The following is a 21450-nucleotide window of genomic DNA, read 5'->3' as shown; positions in this document are numbered from 1 at the left end:
TTTGGAATAACAGCAAGGGTACACATTTTAGAAAATACATTTCCAAACTTGAAACTTTTTTCAAGGTGGCGTTTGTAAGTTTTGTTTAACAAACTTTTAGCTCATACCAACCCAGAAAAATAAGATTAGGTGAACACATTATGAAGACTTTTCTAGAAAAAATTTGAATATCTAGATACAAACACTTCTAGATGTTTGATAATTAGATTATATAACATAATGCCAAGTATAAAAGGTATTGATAATAGTATTAGTTTTCCATAATTCATGTTTTCATTATTTTTATTTAGGGAAACTGGTTTTCTAATGCCAACTAGATTTTTAATGATTCTCTAAAAAATTTCTAATGATATCTGTTATTGGAAAATCCTGAAAATATTATGCTAGTCTTTTAAAAATCTCACTAATATCTAAATGTTAAATACCTTTAATAGTAAAAAACTGATTTTTAAATTTTTGGGGGGGGGGAACTTTAAATAGTTGCAACTTATTATGCTATAGAATAAATATAAATTTCCCCATCATTAGTGTTATTAAAAATTATTTCCCACTATTCAGACATTAAAGTTGTTAATATAGTTCTGGTTAATGGTTGCACCTTACTTAAAGCTACAGTATAAGATTTCAAGCAAATTTTGGTTCATATTTTTAAATCTTGAAAAGATTCTTATATTTATCTATGCCTCAACGCTACCATACTCCCTCATATATCACTTTCTAAAGTTTATAAACTTGAAAGAATTGGAATTAGTTCACCTGTGTAAGAGAAAGCTAAAGGACAACTAAGTATCTCCTTGTATGAAGAGAACTGTATTGCATTTCTGTAGAAGTTAAACTTAATTGCAGTTTTGAACCTTGATATTCAAAGTCTGATATGAGGACCAGCAGCATATAGACATCACTTAAAAGTTTGTTAAGAAATGTAGGATCTCAGACTAACTGAATCAGAATCTGCATTTTAGCAAGATGTGATATGAATGCACATTAAAGTTTGAGGTGCTCTGGTTTAGAATAAGCTGGTCAAACAAAAAGGAAAACAGACTTCAGGTTCGACTTTAAGATGATTAAATATTGTTTTTCAGAGATTATTAAGATATTTAATAATAACAAGTTCCATAAGTCCTGGTGGAAGTAAGCATGTTACCATATATGTGAGCCCTGACAACAATGGTTGATTGATTTATATCTTAATGATTAATACAGAGGTTGACAAAATACAGCTGCACATTGGGGAATGACAAGTGGGATCTTTTTAGTATGTGTTGATTTTACTCATTAAATCAACAAATTGGGCTGAACATACTCTAGATATAATAAAAGGAAATAGTTGAGAAGAGTAAATAGTTTTGGCTATGATGGCTTTTGGTCTCTATCATTTGAAAATAGGGTTAATTGGGTCAATTGTTTAGATTTAAGAATTGTATTAATATCCTTATATGTCAAATTGAAATTCCTTTACGGAAGATGAGTACAAATAGTTTTGTTTTGTTCTTTTCCCTGATTAGGTAGAATGACTGATAAATCAGTATTTCAAGAAATAAGGGAACAGCTGCCGTAGCTTAGTTATATCATAAAAGCAAATAAAAGGGCAATGAGATAATCAGTGGCCAAAGATGAAAACAGAAAAAATCTTTTTTTTTTTAAAGATTTTTGTTTTTTTAGATGTGGACCACCTTTTAAAGTCTTTGTTGAATTTGTTACAATATTGCTTCTGTTTTATGTTTTGGTTGTTTGGCCAGGAGGCTCGTGGGATCTTAGCTCCCCCACCAGGGATTGATCCCGCACTCCCTGCATTGGAAGGCAAAGTCTTAACCACTGGACCGCCAGGGAAGTCCCAGAAAAAATCTTTTAATGTAGACAAATTATTGTTTAAAGCAAAATTCTAAATTATTCTATTGCATTTTCTAAATAGAGTTTTGTGTTCTTGACAATATTAATTCATATAAATAGGTTTAAAATATACAACAAACCAATGATCATGGATAAATGAAATATGGCTTTGACCCTATGATAATGTCAGTAAAAGTTTAAAATATATTTCTCAACTATCGTTATAATTCTCTACAGTATTTTATGTTTACTAATGTTGCATAGCATTAAGAAATGTAGGCTAGCGATGTAAAAACTAATTGGTTCATTCATCTTTCATTGAAATTAGAATAGTTATAATGGGTACTTTCACATTAAGATTTGTCTTACTGAAGTTACTGTCGTGGGTGAATAAATTGGGCAAGGCTTAGAGAGCTGAGCTCATCTCTTTACTCAGCCTTGAATTTTTTTCAACAAAGGAAGATCTATTTAGAATGGCTTCCAGATGAAAATCTTAATTACCTCCTATTCACTTGGGTGTCAGAAAATTTTAACTTATCTTGAATTGAAATCACTTTATTTTCATTTTAAGCCTATATTCCTGTAATTTATAAACATTGAAACAAAGTATAGAGACAGGGACCATCTTGTTATCTTACTTTGTATAATGATATATAAAGTTGACTGAATATTTTTGTCTCTTCTCTCTTTACCAGTTTATGTAATTTTAGTTCCATCATTGGTTGTCCTTATCTTTTGATCTTTGGGACAGAGCATATGTTTGAAAGTTTGTGGTACTCTTAAATTGTAGACAGTGAACTGGGACAAGAATACCTGTTGTTTTTCTGGTTCAGTTAGGACAAAATTAGTTAATTGGCAAAAAAAAAGGTGTTAATTGAAAAAAGTATAGAGATTCTTTAAAACAAACACACAGTCCACATTAAATACTGAAATTTTCTTTTCATATTGGGTAGTTTGTTCAGACGAAGATAATTTTCTCTTTCTTCCTAATTCTGGTTTTTGAAGAGCTGATTAGGTATCATGGACACTTTGGCAATCTGGTGAAGTCTATGGAAACTTCCTCAGGATAATGTTAAAACACATAGATATATGAAAATATATAGATGTGTTTTTTAATGTATTAAATAAAAACATTGCCTAACAACTCTCATAATTTTGAAATAATAATGAACATTAATGCTATTTCAAGATAACAAAAAATTGTAATGCAATTTGGAAACAACTGTCATTTTTTTTTTAATATAGACTTTTACTTTTTTTTTTTTTTAAGTATTTGTTTATTTATTTATTTATTTATGGCTGTGTTGGGTCTTCGTTTCTGTGCCAGGGCTTTCTCTAGTTGCGGCGAGCAGGGGCCACTCTTCATCGCGGTGCGCGGGCCTCTCACTATCGCGGCCTCTCTTGTTGCGGAGCACAGGCTCCAGACGCGCAGGCTCAGTAGTTGTGGTTCACGGGCCCAGCTGCTCCGCGGCACGTGGGATCTTCCCAGACCAGGGCTCGAACCCGTGTCCCCTGCATTGGCAGGCAGACTCTGAACCACTGCGCCACCAGGGAAGCCCACAACTGTTATTTCTATTGGTGACAGCTACTGTACTTGTTGCCTATATTCGTAATTGAAGTAAGTGCTATATAGAGGAAAGTGAAAGTAAAATATAATAGAGGTTAAGGAAAGTATATGAAAGTTACCGAATGTAAAAATGTAATTTATTTTCCCATCCAAATTTATGTATCCATTAGAGTTTATGGACTCTATGATAAGAACCCTTTAATTTATCTGACAACCTTGCTGAACTCTCTTATTCTGAACTTAAAAGATTTGTGTTGTTTTTTTCTAGGTGGATATTTATATCATACAAAAATAATGATTTTTTTCCCTTTTCTTTCCAATCTTTACAACTTTTCTTTTCCATTTTATTTTGACCAAGAGCTCAAGAACTGTATTTAAGAGTGATGGTGTGAGTAGTCTCCTTTCTTTTGTTCCTGATCTTAGAGAGAATAGAGATTCTATGTTGAATATAATGTTTCATGTAGCTTTTTGCTATACAGATATTCTTTGCTGTCTAAGATTACTTGGAACCTGAATTCAGATAGTTAGTTGGTGGAGAAAGATGATCTCAATTAGTTGGTTATATATGGTTCATCAATTTTGGATAGTGAGTGGTGAGAGCTAAGATAGGGAGGAAAATTGAAAACTAAAAATTTATTTGAATTAATTTTGTTACTAAGTTCTGCTAGCAGGTGTTCAGCTAAGTTCAAATGGAACAGTATCCCTCTATAGCTTATACCAACTTAAGGAAGTTCTCTTCCATTTTTCATTTGTTAAGCCTTTTAAAAAAATTTGTGAATAGGTAATAAACTTCATCATGTGCTTTTCCTGCATTAGTTGAGCTAATCATATGATGATATTGAACCACCTTTGCATTGCAGCATTTCATTGCATTGCAAACACCTCATGGCATCATTATGTATTATTATTTTTGAATATAATGTTGGATTCAGTTAGCTAGTATTTTATTGGGAGGTTGTTTCTGTTTTTGGCTCTCCATTTAATTCATAAATGAAATCCATATTCTTTTCTCATAGTGTCTGGTTTGGGAATCAAGATTCCATTAATTAGCCTCCTAAAATGAGCTGTGAAGTTTCACACTTCCCATGTATAATACATGTACAACCTGTATTATAAATCCATTAATGTTTCCTAAAAATTTATTAAAACCCTTTTGTGGGCCTTGGGCTTTTTGAGAGGAGAGTTTTGACTACTATTCCAGATTATTTCATGCTCTTTGGTGTATTTAAGGTCTCTGTTTCTTCTTTTGCCATTTCTGGCAAGTTACATTTTTATAGGAATTTATCAATTTTATCTTGATTTTCAACTCAGCCTATACTTGTTATGACACTTTAAAAATCTCTTTAACATTTAATATTTCTCCTTTTCATTCTGTATTTTGCTTTTGTGTTCCATTCCCCCACCTCACCCATGTCTTTGATGAAAAGTCTGTCGATATTTGTTAATATTCTAAGTCTTCAGAAAAGCAACCTTTGTTTTCATCTCTCATACTGCTTTTTTGTTCAGTATTTTGTTGATTTCTATTTTTTATTATTTCCTAGCTTCTTATTGATATTATTTCTTTGCTTCTTGTTCCTGTTTAGAGTTTTGGTTCTCAGTTGTTATAGGTATTCTTTGTTTTAGTTTGTGTTTAGTTTAGCTTACTTTGTAAGACATAAACAGATAAGATATTTGGGCAAAAAAGATATTTGATAATCCTTATAGCCTGTATATTTGCATTATCTTCCTGATTTGGTTTCTTTTTTTTTTGAGTACCTTCTCTAAGAATGTTTTTAATTTGGGCCTTTGTGAGGCAAACCTTCTGTACTCTTGTATGCCTGAGTAATTTTTATTCTGCCCTTACCTTTGAGAAACAGTTTGGCTTGATAGGAAATTCTAGAGTCAAAATTACTTTTCTTCACTTTAAAATGTTACTGTGTTGTATTGTATCCAGTGTTGTTTCAAAGTTTATCTGCTTTCTTTCTGGAAACTTTAGGAATTTTATCTTTTTTTTTTTTTTAATCTAAAATGTAACCAACTTAAGGTTAAAGATGCGTCATGGTATAGAGTTTTCCATATTCGTTCTGTCAGAGAGCCCTTTCATTCTGAAATATTTCATCTTTCTTTAGTTCTGGAACATTTATTTTAATTATTCCTTCAAAGGGTTACTTTTTCTCTCTTTCTACTTTCCTCTCCCCACCATTTTTCCTGAGACTCCTATTATCTGGATGTTCACACATCTGCTTCCATCTGCTGGCTTCTCTTTCACGTTGTTATATCTTACCCTTTCCTGTTGCCTTTCAGGAAAGGTCTCCACTGTGATTTTCTACATCAATAATTCATCCTTTAGCTGTATCCATCCTGCTGTGTGTTTCCTCTATTAGATTTTTATTACAGCTATTATATTTTTGTACCAATATTTAAAATTATTTTTTAATGATCTCCTATTCATGCTTCACATGCTGATATCTTTCCTTATTGCTTTTGTTATATCATGTTTATTTTAAATTATTGATACATCAGTTCTAATAATTCTGCTTCAGCAGATTTGTAAAACTCTTCCAAAAGACAATAAAGGGAGTGCAAGTTTCTAATTGTGTAAGTGCAAGAATGTGTGATATCAATATTGATGATATGACTAGAGCAAGTCTGTGCATCTCACCTGCCAGAGTTTCAGGGCATTGGGCTGAGAGCCAAATCTGTCCTAGTACTGGCTGTGGTTTGGTGCCCCCTAGTGACCATCTCCTCCCCCCGCTTAAATTTCCATGGGCATGATTTAGTTAAGTGCAAGACAGCAGCAGCAGTTGTCTCTCTTTTTGTGTGCCTAATTGGAATAATCAGGAGAAATATGGGAGCATAGGAACCTACTTTCTCCCTCTCTGCTTATAGAAACGGTTGCCTGGCATGGCTTTGCCCTCTCCTTCATTTCCTATTTCCCACCCTTTCTTCATACCTACCAGAAAGGAAAGCTAATCTATGTTTAGATTTGTGTATTTATTTAATTGTGGGTGTTATTCATAGTTGTCTAAGTGTCTAGATTTCTAGATCTTTTCTCATTCCCAGGACATAGCCACTCTGCCTCTTAATGTGAATTGGGAAGTGCGGGGGGCCAGCCTCTGGTCATTGTTAATCTGGCCTATCAACTCCAGGCACCGCTGACTTCCTGTTGATCACTCATTGTCTCTTCTCTACCTAGGGGTTTCACGCTCACCTCATGAAAGCCTTTAAGCTGCCCCGTATTACTTTGCTGCCTTATTTCTATGATGTGGTGAGGTGTATGCTTTGCTTATCTCAGAGGAGAGGCAAGAGCAGCCCTGGAAAGTTTTCCAACAGCTTGTTCCCACCCAAACGAGGTGCAGCACACTGACTCCGTCATACATAGTTTCTGTTTGTTTGTTTTTGTATGGTTTTATCTTTTTCTTTCTTTTTTAAGTTCCTTGCAACTGTTTCCCTCACTAAGCTGTAGTTTCTCCAGTATTGATTTTTGTGGAGGGAACCAGTAGTGTAGGGAGTTTACCCATCTTGATAGGAACAAGAAAATATGCTACCTTATAGGTAACTACAAAGCAAGTTTCGTCTTAGCCTAGGTTAAAAGACTAGTATTCTCAAATTAGTAAACTTAAAAGTGGTATTTTATTCCATTACCTTCTGGTATTTAAATTTTGATGTTATTAGATATTGAAATAATGGTCTTTTAGGGTACTGTTTGTATCCTTATATGATTCTTTTGCTTTAGGAATTCTTTTTTACCTTTTGCTTTGGGGATTCTTTTTTACCTTTGCTTTGTATTTTTTACATCTCGTATTATCACATCTTTGACACCGAGAAATTGAACATGCCTTTGGACTTCCTAGAAGCTCTCATATTTTTAGCAACAACATTTTTACACAGCCTTTTTACATTTATTAATCATATTCATTTCAAGCTGACACTGTGTGGAGGAAACTGTAAGGCTCAGAGAGGTCGAGTTTGTTGGACACAGTGACACAGCCAGTATATGGTAAGCCAAGGATGTAAACCCAGGACCGGTTTCAGTTCCAGGGCTTTGTCTGATATACTCCAGCTACATGGGGAATAATTTTTTTACATTAGAATCCTCTGAATTCTTTGAGAACTATTCTTAATTCTATTTTTTCATAGTAAAATGAGTTTCACAGTTTTTGCCATTCAGAGACTTTTTTTTTTTTTTTAATATTTTTGCCTTGTTTTGTGTCCTCAATTGGTTTTTCACTTCAGTTACTTTTTTTTTTTTTTTAATTAATTAATTAATTAATTTATTTATTTTTGGCTGTGTTGGGTCTTCATTTCTGTGCGAGGGCTTTCTCTAGTTGTGGCAAGTGGGGGCCACTCTTCATCGCGCTGCGCAGGCCTCTCACCATCGCGGCCTCTCCCGCCGCGGAGCACAGGCTCCAGACGCGCAGGCTCAGCAACTGTGGCTCACGGGCCCAGCCGCTCCGCGGCACGTGGGATCCTCCCAGGCCAGGGCCCGAACCTGCGTCTCCTGCATTAGCAGGCAGGTTCTCAACCACTGCGCCACCAGGGAAGCCCTCAGAGACTTTTAAGTCAAGGATTTCCGCAAACCCATATATTAAATATTGATAAACATTTTTGATAGATCATATTGTATTTTCTTTAAACCAACATACTTGCTTGTACCTGACTCCCTCCTAGATCAAATCTCTTCAATTCTTGATTCTCACAGCTTGAAAAAGTGTTGTTTGTGCTTTCTTTTCTCCAATTCAAATTATTCTGTGAAAATAGCTGATAGCAGCCAAGGACTTGCTGTTGGGGGGAAAAAACCTGTCACTTTTAAATCACAGAAACTTGTTATTTAAATGGAAATTATGTAATTGCTTTCATTATGATCTATAGACTGCCTTGGTAATACGTAGGCTCTGGATATAGCATATGATGGTTTTTTATTATGTTCAGTTTTTCTCCCGGTTACTGGGATCTAATTTATATCATTGGAATTTCTTTTAAGTTCTCAGTGTGTTACTACTTTAGGAATATATCCTGAGCAGACTCTTCTGTTGACTAGTTTTTTACCACCTACATTATAGGATCCTAGAGTATTTTAGCAGAAAACAGTTAAAGATCATCTAGCCTGATTTCCGTGATTAAATCTGAGCAAAAGGAAAGATTAAATGACTTGGCCAAAGCCATCTCGCGAATAAGGGCCCAAGCCTCCCTAGATTCCAGCTCTCATTCTTTACACTGTTCCACTTAATCTCCTGAATGAGTGGTAAACAGAAATTTTGTGTTTTTTACTTGAATCTGTTCCTTCTGTCAGAATCTCACATGATTTCTCTTTTCAACAACTAACTGCTTCTTTGCTACCTGTTTTTAACTCCAACATATGAAAGGGTAGAAAGAGGAAGAAAAGAGAGTTAATATTATCAAGTTCCTTCTAAATTCATGTTCTGTATTAGTCTACTTGGTTGGCCGTACAAAATACTGTAGACTGGGTGGCTTAAACAACAGAAACTTATTTTCTCATAGTTCTGGAGGCTGGCAAGTCCAAGATCAAGGTCTGGCCAAGTTCATTTTCTGGTGAGAACTCTCTTCTTGCCACTCTTGCTGTGTCCTTACATGGCACGTGGCAGGAAAAGAGAGAGAGAGAGAGAGAGAGGGAGAGGGAGAGAGAGGTCTCTTTTTTTTTTTTTCTTGTAAGGCCACAGTCCTATCCCATAAGGGCCCTTACCCTTATGATTTCATTTAACCTTAATTACTTCCTAAAGACTCTTGTCTCCAGATACAATCACATGGGGGTTAAGGCTTCAACATACAAATTTTGGTGGTACACAATTCAGTCAGTAGCATGCTCTATATATCATAACCCTGTGAAGTAGCTAGCACTCCTTACAGCTGCTGACATGCTTGCCCCAGTGTCCTTAATGTGATCTGTCTTCAGGGTCAAGGTGTGACTGGTCTGAGGAGATGCAGATTGATGCAAACACAATGTCTTCTGCAACCTTTGGCAAAACACACACAACCGCATAGGATTGTTCCCAGTTCCCCAATCCAGGCACAAATAGGCCTATCTTTCAAAACATTTACTAAATCTGTGATCAATTTAATATCATTTCACCATTTACATTGCTGTTTGAATCTTCATGGAAGACACGATCAAGGTCATGATTGAGTGCACACATGCACATACTTTGGCATCAGAATACCTAAGTTTGAATCCTGTCTCTGCCACTAAGTCACTGTGAACTTGGACAGGGTGTTTGTCCCTCTGCCTCAGCTTCCCATCTGTAAAGTGGACAAAATTACCTCACGTCTGCTGGCAGTGAAGATTAAAGGAGATAGTATCTGCCAAATAGTAAGTATTCAGTTAATAATAGTGATTATTATCATCTTCATTTGCTATTTTACCTGACCAGTGGGGCCCAAATGACTCTAACTTACTCTCTTTATTCCTCCCTTTGTCATTTAGGGCCTTGGTAAGTTTCCATTAATTTTATATCCTATCTTGATAGGGTAAATGCCTATGGGCATTTTTATTCAGGTTTTCTTTTTATTATTATCAAATTATTCCTGTGGGTAGAAAAATCAGAAATCAACTTATGATATTCCACCAGTCCCTATTTTATAGATGCGCAAACTGAGGCTCAAAGAAGTTAGTACGTGTTCAGTTAGGGTGAGCCCAGAATTCTCTACAATGTCTGTCTGTCTTCATATCTTTTGCTGTTTCCATTACACCACATTAAAACCAGTCTAACACTTTTAAGTGATGATCTGATTAGCGTAAAGTCTTGTAACATCCGAAATACCTGTAACCCATATAAAGCCCAGGCAGTTTGTGACCCAGGCCTAACATAATCCTATTCAGTGAAGCAACATAACTAAAACTCTGTTAAAAATAACTTAAATATTTGTGCTGTTCCTGAAAATGCCACAGTGCCACAGCAGGTCATAATGAGCATCAAAACTTCCAAAAATATTCTCTGGCAAAGAATTTGGTGTTGAATTCACGATACACAGTTAGATAACTAAGCAAGGAACATACAGAACCACCACCACAACAAACCCCAAGGCATTTGTTAACCTCATAGAAGTAATAATATCGCACTAAATGGCTCCGCTCTAGATACTGTTTATATAGTCACAATTATATAAACAGTAATATGAATCTAACCAAAATTATAACTAGGTAGGAAAGATTGTGTGTATGTTGGATCTGAGTGGGGGAAATAGAACTCAACCCTTGTTTCATGTTGAAAAGTCAACAGATAATGCCTAAAACTTGAAATCAAGAAATAGCAACATAAGCCTGGTATTTAGAGATAAGGAAGTCAATTCCAAAATAATAATCTGAAAGAACTGAAAATGCTTATTACTTCTTAGAAGGGGGAAATGAGGGCAGGGGAGAGGAGTCTGCTATTTTTTAAAAAATAAACCTTCTGAAGTTATTTGCTAATTCAAGCCAGGTGCATATATAATTTTAATAAAATGAAGCCTAAAAAAAAGAAAAAAAAACAAACTTTAGCCCAGTGATAAATGTTTTGACTTTAACTTTTGTCAGCTAACAAAACTTAGCTGATGTTTTATTTGAATGTCAAGATAAGCATAGATTTTCTTTCGAAGGCATCATACTTAATTAATTTGCCTAATATTAATTTGATGTCTGCAATGTGCTAGGCATAGCAGGGGATGTGAATGTAAATTAGACAGTAATCCTTGCTTCTAAGGAAGTTGTGATCTAGTCAGGAGATGAGATATATGCAAATAACCTAAATGGAGGATGGTACAAAATACCTACCAGGAGGGCAGGCTTTCCTGAGCTTTCTTGACTCTGAGCTTTGCCTCAGGTCTTGGGTTAATAATACAGCTCATATTTCCAGTGATCGTGGTCTCATTTATGATTTGCAGAGTTGGCTTTGTTCTAGATCTTAATCTGTTTCCAGTCTTGATGGTCTTGACCCTTTTCTCATGGCTTCTCAGCACTTTTTTGGGTGGACTTTACCTAGGAAGATACTCGCCCAGTTAGAGAAAGCCAGTAGGCAGGAACAGAATATCTTCATCAGTAGTTCTATTTCTATTTTTAATTTTACTCTTACTTATATAAGAACAGATGTTTTCTGAGTACCAATGGTAGGGCAGAGGTAAATGTTCTGAAGGTTATTTATAATATTTATATGAGATAGGAACCAGATGTTCTCCCAGATTTCCTTCCAGACTGGTCTTTTGAGTCAGAGACTCTTCTGACTGCAAGGGTTGGAATCCAGGAGAATGGTTTACAGGTGAAAAAACAGGCCTGGAGAGGTTTAGTGGCTTATCTAAGGGCAGAGAGCTGGCTGTTTTTAGAGTCAACAGAGAGGCCAGTATTCAAAGTTTTGGCAAAAATGTTTTCATGCTTATCATGCTCCTGGTTTTTTGCTAAGCACTTTCTCACTTCGTGAGCACAACAGCTTTATGTTTTAGGTGCTATTTCCTGCCCCTCCCTGATAACCAGATACAAAGTTTGAAATCTATTTTTAGTAACATCTTTAAATGTGAGTTTTTCTCAGTGATTTGTCTAGGGTTGCCTTGCTAGAAAGAGGCTTTCGAAAAAAAGTGATGTATTGTTTATAAAAACCTTGGAAAGAAGTTGCATTATTTCAGATTTTAAGAACTCCATTATCTGATTTTCAACCAATTCAAGACAATATAATGTGTGAAAATAAAGTGTGGAAATAAATTGACATGTCTCTCATGTTAGAAATGACATCCTGGGAGGTGGAACCATAACATGTTATGCACTTGGTCAGTCTTTCCATGGACACAAACTCAGGATTCCTTGGGGTTGAACCTCAATATGCACCCAACACAGTTCTGTTATATTCCCAACAACCAGGGAAACCTATGGCTACTGAATTAAAAGTCAGTTATTGGATTGCTTAAAAAACCCTGAAACCTGTTCTTTCTCTTTTTTGAATTTACCTTTGAATCTGCCTAAATGTAGGGATCAATGAAGATATATTGAAAACCATATCGTTTTCATTTTCTTTGTAGTATTTTATAAAATACAAAGAAAACATTGTAGGAACAACCAAATGAAAAAGTTAAAATCCATTTTACAGTGTATATGTATTAAAATATGCTGCATGAAAAAAAAATATGCTGCATGTTAAGCTTTTAGGACCCTAGAACGTAACTTATTTTTATTTATAAAGTAATTATCTATATGCCACAATTATCTTCTGTCTTAATGTTTTTCAGGATTTTGGAAGAAATATAGTTCAATATGTCAGAGAATAAACAGCAAATGTGTATTGAGATACATGTATATAAACTTTTCTTCAAGATTGATTAATCTCTTTGACTACTCAACGCTCTGTTCCATTGCGTTGTACAAGTCCTTTGTACATTCACTAAAGCCACAGTAAATTATTTCTAATATAATAGATATGCATATAAAGCAACATAGTTAGTATGTAGGTTGCACAGTGTCCTATTACAATAAATCTGTGAACAAGTAAAATGTATGTAGCCAATTTGAGGAGGAGGAGGACATTAGGATTAACATAAACATTGATACTAAATAATTTTCTTTTTTTAAAAATTGAAGTATAATTGACTTACAATATTATGGTAGTTTCAGGTGTATAACATATAGTGATTAATATTTTTATACATTACAAGATGATCACCACGATTAGGTCTAGTTACCATCTTTCACCATACAAAGTTATTACAATATTATTGATTATATTCCCTATGCTGTACATTACATCCTCATGACTTACTTATTTTATAAGTGGAAGTTTGTACCTCTTAATCCCCTTCACCTATTTCACCCATACCCCCTTACCCCACCTCCACTCTGGCAACGACCAGTTTGTTCTCTGTATCTATGAGTCTGGTTTTATGTTTGATCTTTTATTTTTTTAGATTCCACATACAAGTGAAACCATATGGCATTTGTCTTTCTCTGTCTGACTTATTTCACTTAGCATAATACCCCCTAGGTCCATTCATGTTTTCTGAATGATTTCCTGAAGGGCATAATTCAATACCTCTGACAGCCCTGTATAGGAGAAAGCAGAGGGTAGGCTTGTCTTTTGTCCTTTGTTCTTACCGTTATATTTTAGCTCACATTTATGGGGTAAAAAACATATTTTTATGAAAGTTTTTAAAAATTAATTAATTTTTAAAATTAATTAATTAATTTTTAAAAATAATTAATTTTTGGCTGTGTTGGGTCTTTGTTGCTGCGTGCGGTCTTTCGCTAGTTGCGGTGAGTGGGGGCTACTCTTCGTTGAGGTGCGCGGGCTTCTCATCACCGTGGCTTCTCTTGTTGTGGAGCACGGGCTCTAGGCGCGCGGGCTTTATTAGTTGTGGCACGTGGGCTCAGTAGTTGTGGTACGCAGGCTCTAGAGCGCAGGCTCAGTAGTTTTGGTGTATGGGCTTAGTTGCTCCGCGGCATGTGGGATCTTCCCGGACCAGGGCTTGAACCTGTGTCCCCTGCATTGGCAGGCAGATCTTAGCCACTGTGCTACCAGGAAAGTCCCTTGTGAAATTATGGCTTATGTTAAATTATTAAATATTATTTCCACAAGTTAACATATTGTCTTTCCTTGGAATACAATTAAGTAGGAATCTGTTACTCTTTAACATTGCAGAATTAATGGTGGAGAAATTAGACAAATTTATGATTTCCATTTTCTCTCAGTGTTCGATGCATCCCTTGGGAATAAGTGATGTCTTTATGATTATTTTAAATTCTTATTGGATCATTAAACTTAGACACATCAGTGATTTAAATAGTGGAGAGGAGGAAAGCATGAGGGACAGAGTTTCCTCTCTAGGTGGGTACTGAATTATGGAAGAAGTTATGTATAGTCAGAATTTTGGGAATTGGTAATTGATGTCTTGTTTCCTCTGAAATATCAGAGAATGTATAATTTAGCCAATTCAAGCTCAATTGAGGGAATATACTTGAATATGTTGCAAATTCTTAAAACTTTATTCCTCTTTCTTTCTTAGAAGCACAGATGGCCACTTAAGAACTATTTTACCAGTAAGTTTCTTTATAATGCACCTTGAAAGTTCTTTACATTTGAAGCTCTAGATTCTATAAAATGTATTCATACCTTAATTAATTTTTTCCATGAATTCAAAACATGAGTTTACCTAAGGATACCAATATTGTAGGAGAAGCTGATTTCATGTTTATTACTACTTTTATGTGGATACTTTTTTTACAAATTTTAAATTATTTGCCTAAATATTTCTTAAATTATTGCTAGTCTAATTATCCTCAATAGTTAATGCTGGATGTTAGAATCCAGGAGGATGACCTACTTTATTCATTTTATCTTGCAAAGAGAGCAAAGGAGAGGGGGAGGGAGAGGGGGAGAGGGAGGGGGAGAGAAGCCATTAAATGGTGACATAGCACTTCTGCAATCCAAAGGACTTTGAGTGGAGAGGTGGCACCTTGTTATGCTTTAACAAATACAAAAATATTCGTAAAGATTTAAAGTAATACATTTAGCAGGTATGAATTATTTGAAGGCATTCTTCAAAGAACCATTCCACATGCTTAAATACAAGGATTACCATTATAGACAGCCCGCTGAGGCACAGAAATGAAGATTAAAAAAAACTTCTTTTCTTAGAGTAAAATGTTCTTTCTATAATTCATATGACTTGTCGTTAAAGGGAAATTTCATGTACAGGTTGGTAAAGCTTTGCTTTTCTACATTAGTTTCAACAGTTGCTTTGAACATGGGGTAACAATTTTGAATGTTTTTTCTGAGAATGTTTTATTGACATGGTGATTTTAAAAAAAATTTTTTTTTAATTTTTTAATTAATTAATTAATTAATTAATTTTTGGTGCCTTGGGTCTTCGTTGCTGCACGCAGACTTTCTCTAGTTGTGGTGAGCGGGGCTACTCTTAATTGCAGTGCGCGGGCTTCTCATTGCAGTGGCTTCTCTTGTTGCGGAGCATGGTCTCTAGGTGCGCAGGCTTCAGTATTTGTGGCTTGCGGGCTCAAGAGCGCAGGCTCAGTAGTTGTGGCGCAGGGGTTTAGTTGCTCTGAGGCATGTGGGATCTTCCTGGACCAGGGATCGAACCCATGTCCCCTGCATTGGCAAGCGGATTCTTAACCATTGCTCCACCAGGGAAGTCCCCGGCATGGTGATTTGCTTTTACTTGCTGAGCTGATATATATGATTGTTCTTTAGAATCTTTTAGATCATTGTTACAGAATCTAAGACCTTGAGAAAATCCAAAGACTCTACTCAAAGGCCTCAGATCATATTCATATTAGCTTATGCCTTTTCTAAGAATACAGGTGTAATGGATTCATCTGATGGTGGACCAGATTCGCTATGCGTAATGAGAAATTGAGAATTTTCCAATTAGAACGTAAAGAATAGCAGCAGTACCTGTTACCTAGCTTTGTGAATTAAACAGTGTTTGCCTCTCTGCTGTCAGGGAAATTCGATATCTATAAAGCTCTCTTGAAGGCCTAGAGTTATTTCTGTGACTTTTACCCTCGTATCAAGGAAAGGCGTAGTCAGATATGTGTTTCATGTATCTTTCTATATGTAGTATAATATACTTAAATGGTATTTAAATTCTCAGGCATATGTTCACTGCCAACTTTCAGAAAACAGATGATTGCTGGAAGTCACACCAAATATATTACTATGCTTTTCCTAATTTTAGTACTTTCATTTGTACCAGAAATTTTTGAAGCAATTCAAAAATAGTGTTTTTTCAGAATTCTGTTTTTCCAAAATTTGTTATCAACATAGGATTCTGATTTAACAAAAACTTGCTGATTTGATTCTGTACTTATGATGCTTTTTAACCCTGTCCAGCTCTATTCTTCGATCACATATGAGTATGTTTCCCATTGTTGCTTAATTGCTCTGAATACACCTAAGCCAGTTTTATATCTGGTAACAAGAAAATTTCCCAGTTATGAAATTATAAGATTGGAAGAAATCTTAGGAATAAACTAGTTCATAGGTACAGATTTAGAAACTTTGAAGATATGTCCAACTTGCTTTCCAAAATGCTTATGCCAATTTATACTCTCACCAGTAATGGAAAGGCGTTCTCTTTTCTTTATATCATCTCCAACACTTTTGCAAGAGGACTCAGCAGTTTTACTGCTAGGTACATATATACATAAATATGCATATCTTACAGAGGTTTTTGTACATGTTTTCAGAGACGTGCGAGAATGTCCATTGCAACATTGTTTGTAATAATTTAAACATAAATTGATAATATAACTGATAAATAAATCACTGTATATTAAAGAATTGGAAGTGGTTGAATTAATGGAGTAGATTTACATATATCTATGTCTACATCTCAGCAACATAATGTTGAATGAAAAGATAAAAGCAAATTGTAGAAGGATGTATAAAATATACTTTTTATAGAAAGAATAAAACTTGGAAAATACTACTTTATAGGATTGGTGGAATATTATTTAGCTTTTCAAAAGGTTTATATAATATGGAGAAATGTGTGTTGTGTATAACAGGGTAGAAGGTCATCTGTGATTATAGCTACAGGAGAGCAACTACATAATGCGTTTACTGTTGTGTGTCCTTTTGTTTGTAACCTGCTTGTTCTATAATTTTGCCAACTTCTTTTGGCTCATTGTCAAGGAATCTTGAGAATTTTGAAAACCAGATATTAGATTGTATCAGGACAATACAGTGTGGCTATAAGGAAGGTTTCTTTTAAACTGTTGTTTGATTCATCTGATAAGGGATCAGGCATTTATTGAGTAGCTGTTATGTATCAAGCCCTAAACTAAAGGGATCAGACTTGATTTTCCTGTTCTAACTAAATAAGAAAATAATAATAGCTAAGAACAACCGCCTCTGAATAAACATGAGAAGATTTACATCCTCCTTATTAATAATTAAAGAATTCAAAGTGAGAACACCTTGAGATCATTTTTACCTTGCAGGTTGGTGAAAATAAGAGGTGTGACAATACCTGGTAGAGAAAGAGACACTCTCTCCAATGAAAATCAGTCAGTATAGTCTTTCTGGAAGACAGTGTAGCAAAATCTCTCAAAATTAAAAAGACACATGTTCTTTCACCCAGAAGTCACACTGTAAGGAATACTGCAGATAACTTTCACATGTTTTTCAAAATATATGTACAAGGATATTCATTGAAATACTGTTTGCAATAACAAAACAAAATAGACAACAAAACAATAGATAACTTAGATATCCATCAGTATAAGATTGGTTAAATAAGTTTGTATATTTTCACATGATAGAATACTTTGCAGTTATTATATAATTGAGATAAACCTATATGTATGTTGATATGGAAGGATCTCCAAGATATTATAAGTGAAAAAAGAAAGCTGCAGAACAATGTATCAAGTATGAAACTGTTGTTGAAATTGGAAAGAAAAATAAAGAGATACATATACTGTACACAAGCATATACATTAAACAGTTTTTTTGTAAGCAACTATAAGAGACTTGAGTGATTACCTTTGAGAAATGAAAGTGAATAGAAGATGGCTTTTACTTTTCATTTGATACCTTTCAGTGCCCTTTATATTTTCTAAACTAATACAGGTTTAACTAGTATTTTTGAAAAATGCTAATAGGGTTTATCTCTGATTTTGTCTTTTTACCCTTCACCCTTATTCCTACTTTCATGATAAAATAACACCGGCTACAACAAGGAAACAAGCAAAAATCAGCAAGTGACTGAGTGATTATATAAAACACAAAAGCAATTATGTTTTTGGTGAGCATAGATGATGACTGAAAAACACCCTTCAAAATATGTTGGTATTAATAGTTATTTATTGTCTTGTTAGTTTAAAACATGATGTAAAGTTCAGGACAGTAATGGCTAAAGCCAATTGGTCATTAACTGTGCTAATCACTGACCTTAAAAAGGAAAGTTGGTCTTCTAAATGATTTTCTGAGGTTGTTAATAACTGTATTTGAAGATTAGCAGTTATGTTGTGATGGTGACAAGCGTGCCAAAAGACATTGGCCCCATTCATATGAAAAATTGTGTTTTTAGTGTGTAATTTGCAATAGCATTCATCAAAATTATTCATTCTTTCCAAAAGGAAAAAATTGATTGGTAGCAGTCACAGTGCCAAGGTTAGCATTAATGGTGCTGAAACATCTAAATTTCCTGGCTTTTAAACCTTTTAAAAACATTTGAAGAGATTTATATGGTTTCTTGGATCTGTAACAGTTCTTAAAAAATAATAAGGTCACTTTTTTCTTGCATGCAAAAAATGTGTTTCCTAGATGTAGAAGAGAGTTGTCAGCTTTTTCTAACTATTTTTACAATCTCTTCATTCATTGGGGTTTCCTTTTGGATAAAGGAAAGAGGAGTTAGTTTCCCTGCCCTAATGTGGTAGCCTCCATTGGGACTTCCCCTGCACTCATATTTTGTTAGTATAGGAATATGTCTAATTGTGGGCAGGTGACCTCTAATAGCATGTTTCAGAAAATACGGGTCAGATATGTGTTGTTGTTCTTAGCTCTGCACTGCTCCTCGGGGCATCTTGCTTGGGGTAGTGGATTATGAACCAAGGCCAGAGTAGAGGGCATATCTAATGCAGGGGTGCAGTGTGCTCCCTTTTCTTTCTGTTTCTGTGGAAGTTGCACTCTTATGCAAGTTCATGTCCTTACAAAGATACCAGACAAACAGCTTCACTATTTGAATAAGTTAAATATAGAATTCTCCCAGTTTGTAATAAAATATGCATGATACTGTTTTTAATACTGATTTGATATGTTGCTGTAAATTAACATGTTGGTACAGAATAAAGCAGTATATTTAGTAGTGTTGGGCCAGATCGTAAGTAGGAATCAGGCTTCACTTTTAATCTTTTTTTTTTTACCATGGTTAAAAGTCATGTTCAGAGGTCTTATATCAGACCTTAATGCATTCCTGGCTTGTCTCATACCATCCCTAGCAGGGAAAGAGACTGAAATTCTCTTTTCTTAAAGCAGTAAAAGGGATAAAACATGTCTAGACATTGTAGTGCAGGGTCAAGAAGGACTTAGGTCTCTAGGCCACATGATCAAGATCAGTGTGTCCATTTGTTAGTTGAGAAAGAGAAAGGAATAGGAAGGAGGGAGGATTAGGATGGGTTGAACCTGGCTTTGAATTTTTCTCAGCCTATCCCTGCTTGAATGTTTCAGTATCAAATATAATTTAGAAAACTCAAGAGGAGAAGTAAAGTATATTGTATTAATCCAAATTGTTACTCTTTGTCTTCCTCTTCCTTACTTCCCAGTGTTGCAAGATTTCTTTATCGTTTCTTTTCCTTTTCAGGAACTAGTTATTTTTCAGGGTAGGTCTGCTGGCAAGAAATTCTGTTTTTCTTCATCTTTGAATGAATGTCTTGGTTTCCTGTTCACTTCTGAAGGATATTTTTTCTGGATATAGAATTTCGGCTTGACAATTCTTTTCTTTCAGCACTTGAAAAATATTGTCCCATTTCCATCTGGTGTCCTTGGTTTCTGATGAGAAATCTGCTGTAATATTGAATTGTTTTTCACATTCTAACTATAGAGAGATTTTGCTGCTTTCAAGATTTGTTTGTCTTTAGTTTTTAGTAGTTTGATTATGATATGTTCTGGCATGTGTTTCTTTTTTTTTTTTTAAGTATTTGTTTTATTTATTTATTTATGGCTGTGTTGGGTCTTCGTTTCTGTGCGAGGGCTTTCTCTAGTTGTGGCAAGGAGGGGGCCACTCTTCATCGCAGTGCGCGGGCCTCTCACTATTGCAGTCTCTCTTGTTGCAGAGCACAGGCTCCAGACGCGCAGGCTCAGTAATTGTGGCTCACGGGCCCAGCTGCTCCGCGGCACATGGGATCTTCCCAGACCAGGGCTCGAACCCGTGTCCCCTGCATTGGCAGGCAGATTCTCAACCACTGCGCCACCAGGGAAGCCCTGGCATGTGTTTCTTTATGTTTATTCTTTTGGGGTTCACTCATCTTTTTGAATTTGTAGGTTTATTTCTTTAACCAAATTTGGGGAAATATCTGCCATTATTTCTTTGAGTACTGTTTTAGTTCAACATTCTTTCTCTTCTTTTTTCTGGAATACTGATGACATGAATATTACATTTTCTGCAGTCTGTTTTCTCTGTGTTTTTCAGATGGGGTACTTTCTATTTTTCTATCTTCCGTTTTACTGGTTTTTTCCTCTCGTCTTCATTTTGCTTTTGAGACCATCCAGTGACTTTTTTCCTTTTGATTATTTTACTTTTTAAGTTCTAAAACTTCCATTTGGTTCTTCTTTATTTCATCTGTTTCTTTACTGAGACTTTTTAAAAAATTTGTTTCAAGAATGTCTGTACTGTACTTGTTTACTGAAGCATTTTTTATGATGTCTGATTTAACATTTTTGTCAGATAATTCCAACATCTGCATCATCATGGTGTTGGCATCTCTTGATCTTTCCCTGGGAACCTGAGGACAACACAGTGGTGAATTCCCTGGATTGTCTTTTTGCCTCACACATCCCTCATTGGGTCCTGGAGAAGCTAGCAACCTGGAAACATCAGTGAACACAGGCCAAAACAAAAACAAAAACAAACCTCAGGAAAACCGTGCTGTCCTGCTGTTTCTAGCCAAAGGAAAAGTCTACATGTGTTTGTTTTATATATGATGCCCAGGGTTTTTTTGTTTTGTTTTGTTGTTGTACTTGGTGGGAAGAGTAGGATAATAAATCTCATTCTGGAACCAGAAGAGAAGTGCTGGTGTGAATGTTAATCCCTGACATGTGGCGAATATGAATCACGTCACTTCCTAGCTTCATACAGATGAATAATACAAACCCCCAGAAGCCATGAATACCCTGAAGATTTTTAGAAGGCAGTAAAAGTTAAATGCCATGAGTAAAAATTAAAACATGATCAAAACTTTAAAAATTCAACTTTGAATATCAAAAATTTAGATATATTTATTTTTAAGACATATTAGTTAAAAATTTCAAACCTGACATTAGAAGAAATCTGATAACACATAAAACAAAGTTAACTATAATAGGTTATATTTTTATGAAAGTGACCTTATTTATGAGAAAGCTCTAATCTGATAGTCTTACCTC

At 35.1% G+C, this 21450-nt stretch overlaps 1 protein-coding gene across 4 annotated transcripts in view; it reads left to right on the top strand.

The window, feature by feature from the left end:
- The window catches only part of FBXL17 (F-box and leucine rich repeat protein 17), a 470181-nt gene that overhangs the window by 104834 nt on the left and 343897 nt on the right, over positions 1 to 21450 (top strand). The window lies entirely within an intron of this gene.

Source organism: Balaenoptera acutorostrata, chromosome 2, assembly GCF_949987535.1.
Source record: "Balaenoptera acutorostrata chromosome 2, mBalAcu1.1, whole genome shotgun sequence".
In the NCBI taxonomy this organism is placed as follows: domain Eukaryota; kingdom Metazoa; phylum Chordata; class Mammalia; order Artiodactyla; family Balaenopteridae; genus Balaenoptera; species Balaenoptera acutorostrata.
This window is presented reverse-complemented; position numbering and strand designations above follow the sequence as displayed.